The sequence below is a fragment of the Echinops telfairi genome, unplaced genomic scaffold, assembly GCF_000313985.2.
Source record: "Echinops telfairi isolate 266 unplaced genomic scaffold, ASM31398v2 ScPeMD7_2573;HRSCAF=3158, whole genome shotgun sequence".
Classification (NCBI taxonomy): domain Eukaryota; kingdom Metazoa; phylum Chordata; class Mammalia; order Afrosoricida; family Tenrecidae; genus Echinops; species Echinops telfairi.
In genome coordinates, this window is record NW_022106471.1 from 793616 (window position 1) to 800466 (window position 6851).

Here is a 6851-nt window from a genome sequence, read left to right on the forward strand (position 1 = left end):
ATACAATTCATCACAATACATAGATCAATTGTGTAAAGCACATCTATACATTTGTTGCCCTCATTATTCCCAAAATTCGCTTTCCTCTTGGGTTCCTGGAATCAGTTCATTTTCCTTTCTGTCACATTTTCAAGAGGCGTTTGTAGCAGATTTGCCCAAAGCATCATGTCCTTTGATTTCTTCACTGCTGCTTCCACGAAAGTTAGTTGTGGATCCCAGTAAACTGAAACTCTTGCCAATTTCAATCTTTTCTCCGTTTATCACGCTATTGCTTATTGGTCCAGTTGTGATTTTAAATTTTTATTCATTTATTTTTTTTAGGTTGAGGTGTAGTCCATTCTGAAAGCTGTAGACTGATCTCTCTGCAAGATTGTGTCCTTTGCATATCAAAGGTTATTAATGAGTCTTCCTCCAACCCCAATGCTGCATTCTTCTTCATATGGTTCAGCGTATAGGACCGCTTGCTTAGCATACAGAATAAGTATGTGCAAAAATACAGCCCTGAGACACAGCTTTCCTGATCTTCAGCCATTCAATATTCCTTTGTTCTGGTCATGCGACTGTCTCTTGGTCCTTGTACAGGTTCCCCATAAGCACAATTAGGTATCCTGGAATTCTTATTCTGTGAAGTGTTATCCATAATGTGTTATGATCTGCACAGTTGAAAATCAACACACGGTTAGGAAAACACAAGTAAACATCTTTCCAGTAATTCTCTTCTTTCAGTCAAGAGATAGCCGATGTCAATGATGATATCCCTAGCTCTGAGTTCATTCTGAATCTGGTTTGCATTCCTGAACATGCCTTGCTGATGTGCTGCTGCAATTGTTTGTGAATTCTCTCAAGCAGCATTTCACTTGCATGTGACATTCATGATATTGTCTGATGATGTTGGCTCATGCTGTTGGCTCACCTTTCTTTTTAATGGCACAGATCTGGATTTTCTGTTCGTTGGTTAGCCAGGCTTTTGTATTTCTTGACATAGATGAATGAATATGTTCAGTGTCACATCAACTGGACGCTTCTCAATCGGCATTCCATCAGTTCCTGGAGCCTTGGTTTTTCCTAAGGCCTTCAATGCAGTTGCACTTCTGCTTCCAGGACCACCGGTTCTTGATCATATGCTCCATCCCAGTGTGGCTGAATAGCATCCAATTATCTTAGTATTCTTTCCCTCTTCTTTTTATACACCTTTCAAAGTTTTGTCCGTAGCATCATCAAGATTTCACTTCAGTCTTCTATTTTTCCCTTCAGTTCTTCCCGTTTGAGAAATGCTGCCCGTGTCCTTCCATTTGGCTGTCTTCAAATACTTTGCTTTGTCTTCTGGAACCGCCTTTTAAAAGCTTCTGTTTGGCTCTTTTACTTCATTCTTTCTGCCATTGATTTTAGCTGCTCTTCCTTCAAGAGCGAGTTTCACTGCCTCTTCTGACATCCATCCTGGTCTCTTCTTTCTTTCCTGTCTTTTAAAATGAACATTTGTCTTGTTTCATGGGTGATGTCCTTGACCATACCCATCTGGTTTGGGTTATTGGTGTTCAAGGAGTCATCCCTATTCTTGAGATGGTTTCTTATGTCAGATGGGATACCCTCAAGGTCATTCTATGGCTTCTGTGGACTCCCCCCACCCCCCCACATCTTGAACTTGCATGTAGGCGAGCATTTGATAAGCTCTTCCTAAGTGGGACCCTGACCTTGTTTTGATGGATATGAAACGCTCCATGGCTCTTTCCACAGATGTAGTCAATTTAATTCCTTCAGGCCAGGTCCACCGCACATGTTCAGTTGTTGTTTATGTTGTTGAAAAGAAAAGTACATCCAATGGCTAAAGTGTTTGACTTGCAAAATTCTGTCATTCGATTTCATTTCTATCACCAAGGCCATCTTTCCAACTACTTATTCTTTGAGTCCCATTTTTGCATTCCAAACATCACGTTTGGATTCCAAACACATTTTCATTGCATGTTTGATCAATGTCAGCCTACAAAAGTCCATTTCCAGAGGCTGATTTCTCCTAATACCAGGTCCAAAGTATGTGAGACAAACTCTCAAAATCCTCATTTCTAAGAAACCTTGAGGCTATGCTTTTAAACAATAGATATCTGGTCGTGGCAGTACTTTGAGTATTCTTTGCTAGTGCCATAATTCAATTGCATCCATTTTTCAGTCATCCATATTCATTGGGCAACTTTTACATGCATATGAGGTGACTGAAAAGATCCTGGCTTGGATTAGTGGCTCCTTAGTCTTTAAAGAGACATCCTCCTCGCTCTTCAATACTTTAAAAGAAGTCTAGTGCAACAGATTTTCCCAAGGTGATGTGTGATTAGATTATTGACTACTGCTTCGATGAGCATTGGCCGTGGGTTAAATTGCAGGTGGGCTAAATTCTTGACAACTTTAGTCTTCTCTGCATTTTTCATGATGTCATCCACTGGTCGGTGGTGAGGATTTGAGTTTTAATTACATTGAGTTACAATCCATCCTGAAGGCTACTCTTCAGCAGCCACTACTTCAAGTCCTCTTGGCTTTCAGGAAGCAAGGCTGTGTCATCTACACACCACACATGCTTAATAAACTTTCCTACAACCAGTGGGCATAGATCTATTTAAAATGTGCAGTGTGGACTGGAGACCAGGGAATTGGCCTAACTCATTCCCAATGAGAAACTGGCTAGATAGAGCAAAGGCCGGTCCCAGTGTGGAGATGCAGGGAACAGGGCGTGGTCACCTTTGCCAAAGCTTCAGGTGTTGTTGAGGGCAGTGAGTGTGTGCCTAAGGTAGTATGATCTGGAAGGAGGGGGGCTTTCAGAAAGAGGCTGGGGGAGGACAAAGGAGCCTAGCCAGGACTTGCAGAGATCTGAAGACCAGTCCAGTGGGCAGGAAGGGGCAGTGCGGTGGAGGCAGAGTGGCCTCTCCAGTGACCTGGATACCAGTGTCCCCAGATACTCCAGTGACACCATCTCCACCCCCTGTCTTCCCTTTCTCCTGCAGGCATATAGCATTCTCCCCCTCCCAGGGCATTCTCCACATCTGAGAGCTGTGTCTGCTTACTCTCCCATCTTCAACTGTCAGCCTCCAATGCTGTCCCTGCCCCTGGCCAGTTGGAATTTTTTGGGTGGGAGGGAGCAACACCTCCCATTCTTCTATTTTTCTCTCCTGCCCTTCTTCTGCCACCTGCCCCTCCTTTGCAGCCCTCCCTCTCTGGGCAGGGGCTTCCTTTTCGCCCACAAATTACATCCCATCAGGCTCCAAGTTGGAACGAACCTTCCACACACTTCTCTTTAAATGAACGAAATCCCTCCATACCTTTCACTCCAGATACGTTACAATTTATCTGGACCACCCTCTCCTATACGCTGTGCTGCGGACTAAATGTACAAAGCCGGGCAGCACGCCAGTTTCAGTAAACAGAGGAGACTTAGTGCCCCATTTTGCAGAGAAGGAAACTAAGGCTCAAGGTCTCCAGAGTCCAGCCAAAGGGAAAGCTCTTTCTTGCTCTGCGCATTCTGAGACTGGTGCCTTCTTGGAGCCAGAGGGGCCAAGCGGCCCCAGCGCAGCTAGGAAGTGGGCTGGGATCTTCATGGGTCTGGCCAAAAGGGGCCTACCCAGTGGGTGACAAGCTAGAAGCAGTGCCCTCTGCAGAGTCCGGGGATGATGGACACCAAAATTGCAATGCTCGTAGCAGTTGTTGAGACAGTGTTTATTTATCGTACAGTCTGCTATCTTAAAGTGTACAATTTAATGCTTCCTAGTATAGTCCCATAACTGTGGAACCCTCTAGGAGCCGTCAGACATCTAGCTGCTACAGAGGCCAGCAGTTCGAAGCCCCAGCCCTTTTGAAGGTGAAAGAAGATTGAGGCTGTCTGCTCCCATAAAGATTTATCATTTCAAGGGTGGAGGAAAGGAAAAAAAAAAAAGGAGCTGATACTAAGGGGTCAATAGAAAGTAAATGTCTCGAAAAGAATGATGGCAACATATGTACAAATATGCCTGACACAACTGATGTTTGGATTGTAATAAGAGTTGTAAGAGTCCCCAATAAAATGCTCTTTAAAAAAATATTTATAATTTCAGAATGCCCCGTCCCCCCAGACAGTTCAACTCTGTCTTATCCTGTCACTACAGTCTGAATTGACTCCATAGTGACATTGCTTGATTTTTGGTTTATCCATCTTTAAACCACTAACTCTCTTCCTCTAAATTTCTACCCTACCCCCATGTAACCCAGTTTACATTCTACCTTAAAAGTAAACAAACAAAAGCAACCAAACTCACTGTTATTAGTTCTGACACATAGTGACCTTATAGGACAGACTAGAACTGTCCCTTGGGTTTCCTAGACTGTAACTCTATTGGGGTAGAAAGCCTCATCTTTCTCCCCCGGAGCTGGCTGGTGGTTTTGAACTGCTGACATTGTAGCCCAACACACAACCACGATGCCACCAGACTTAACTATTCTGGGTGTCTTAAATAAATGGGATTGTACAATATGTGCTCTTTTATTTAGCATAACATTTCAAGGTTCATCCACATTGTAGCATGCCTGTAATACTTAATTCTTTTTTCTATAGTCAAATGCTGTTTCACTGTGTGGCTAGGCCACATTTTGTTGATTCATTCAGCATCTGGAGGGCGAGCCAATGGACCACAGGTGGGAGATGAGTTTGTTATCTGGGAGCTGTATTAGCAGCCTGGTGAAGTTCAGGTCAGCGCCTCTTAGTGGTTGTATGAGCTCACTGGTTGCCCACCTTCCAGAAGCTCCATCCAATGAAGAGCTGGCCAGCCTGGTCCGACTGACTGATAAGAAGTCTGGCCTCTGAGTACCCATTCAGAGCCAGGCTCCCAGTTGGGCTGGCTTCCAATCCCATCTCCACCACCACCAAACAGGGTGAGCTTGGGCAGTTGCTTAACCTCTCTCTGTCTCAGTGCCCTCATCCATAACAAGCAGTATTAATACCAACCTTCCGGAGTTCATATGGGGAGCAAATCTGGGTCGAGCACGTTAGGCGGCACCCAGTGGGTGCTCCTATTACGGATCCTTTAAGGATGCAAGCCAAGAGCTCCGGTGTCCAGAGAGCACACTGGGGGTGCCACTGTGAGGTTAGCGCTGCCTGCGGGACTCTGGGACAGGGTGAATTGCTTGCCGGTGGTAAGGGCTCAAGAGAGCCTCTTTGACTTTGGGGAGCCTTTCATCTGCACTCCCTGGGAAAGGGAGTAAGAAGGCGAGAGAGGGCACCCCCTTCCCCCACTGGCTTCTCCCAACTTTCCATTTCCCCAAAGCGGAAGCAGCAGAAAGAGGGCAGCTCTGCACTGGAACCTTCGCCTCCAAGCGTTGCGAGTTTAGGGGCCGACTGGGGCTACTCCCTCTCTCCTCTTGCCAGGCCCAGCGAAGCGGCCCAGAGGTCTTTCTCGGACCCAGAAAGGCCAGCCCAGGGGTCTGCCGAGCAGGGAAGCGCAGCGAAAGGCCGAGTCCTAGCGCTAGAAGAAGAGGAGGATTGCGGCGGGGAGGGGTCCCATCTCTTCCTTTTTACAGCAGGCGGCATGGGGCAGGGCGACCGGCTCCACTTGGGAGCGCCCACCCCCACCCGGGCTGCCTCGGGGAGGGGGGCTGGAGGCCCGCAGCGAAGGAGACAGATCTCCCTATATTCTGTGGTAAATAATAGCGCCTGGTAGACGTTGCTGTTCGTTGATTTTGACTCGAACAGCCCCAGGCGCCAGAGAACGGCCCAGCAGGAGTTTCTAGGCTGCACTGCGCTGGCAAGTAAGCGAAGGGGCGCTAACTGCAAGGTCAGCGGTTCAAATCCATCAGCTGCTGCAGGGAATACGAAGCTGTCTGCGCCCCTAGATGTGGACAATCCCAGAAACCCTATAGTGAGTCGCTATGAGTCGGACTCATGACTGTGGGTTTTTTTGTTTGTTTGTTTTTAAAATCTTTACAGAGCCATGGGTAGGTTCAACTGCCAGCCTTCCAGACCACCGGGCTCCTTCACCCACTATGTCAGTCCTGTCAAAGCAGTGGTTTAAAACGCCGGTTTTAGGAAGAGGTTTGAAGAGGCTGTTGTTTCGCTATTTCCATCAACGGCTTCGGCTTCAGGTCCTTCCTCTCCAACTTGGAGCCTCTTAGAGCTTGACCATGAAGATAGTTCCCTTTTGTTCTTTGCTGCATTGCTGTGTGTGGCAGCAGCCACACTTCACATTCAAGGTCACTGCCTTCCTCCCACTGTCCTCAGCCCCCAAGGAACCCCTGGGTGTTAGGACCAGTTGCCTCAAGAAGTGATCATTTGGGATCAATGTCACCCGCAGGCCGTTCTTGGACTATCTCCATTAGGAGCTGGCCTGAGCCCACTGGGTGGAAGAAGGGGAGTGGGTAAGAGAGGGGGTAGAAGAGGGGTGGCCAGGAGTCTCTCCCTTCCCTGGGGGGCTGGAGACCACCTTGCTGGAAATGTCGGGAAAATCGATGGGTGTGAGTAGGGGAGTAGTGATCCCAGGAGAGTAGCGACCGGAGCCTCAGGCCCAGGCTGGCAAGGCTGAGGAATTTGACCCCCAGCGAGGATCTGCATGGAGTTGAATCCCCCCAATGAGTTTCTGAAGCTGGAATCACGAGGAAAAAAGAGGAGACTTTCTACTCTAGAGAGCCAGAGCCATGGGGAGTTTGACCTTGTAGTTTAGCCCTAAGCCCCATGCAGAACCCACTCCAGCACCAGGACTCCTTGGAGAAGTCTTCTGAAAGGGAAGGGCTGCAGCGGGCCTAGGGTGAGAGGCTTCCGTCGGAATGCTGGCTAGACACCCCTTAAGCTGGCCACTTAAAAAGAGGAGTTCAACATTTAGTTGTGCGAAAAATGTTCTCATATT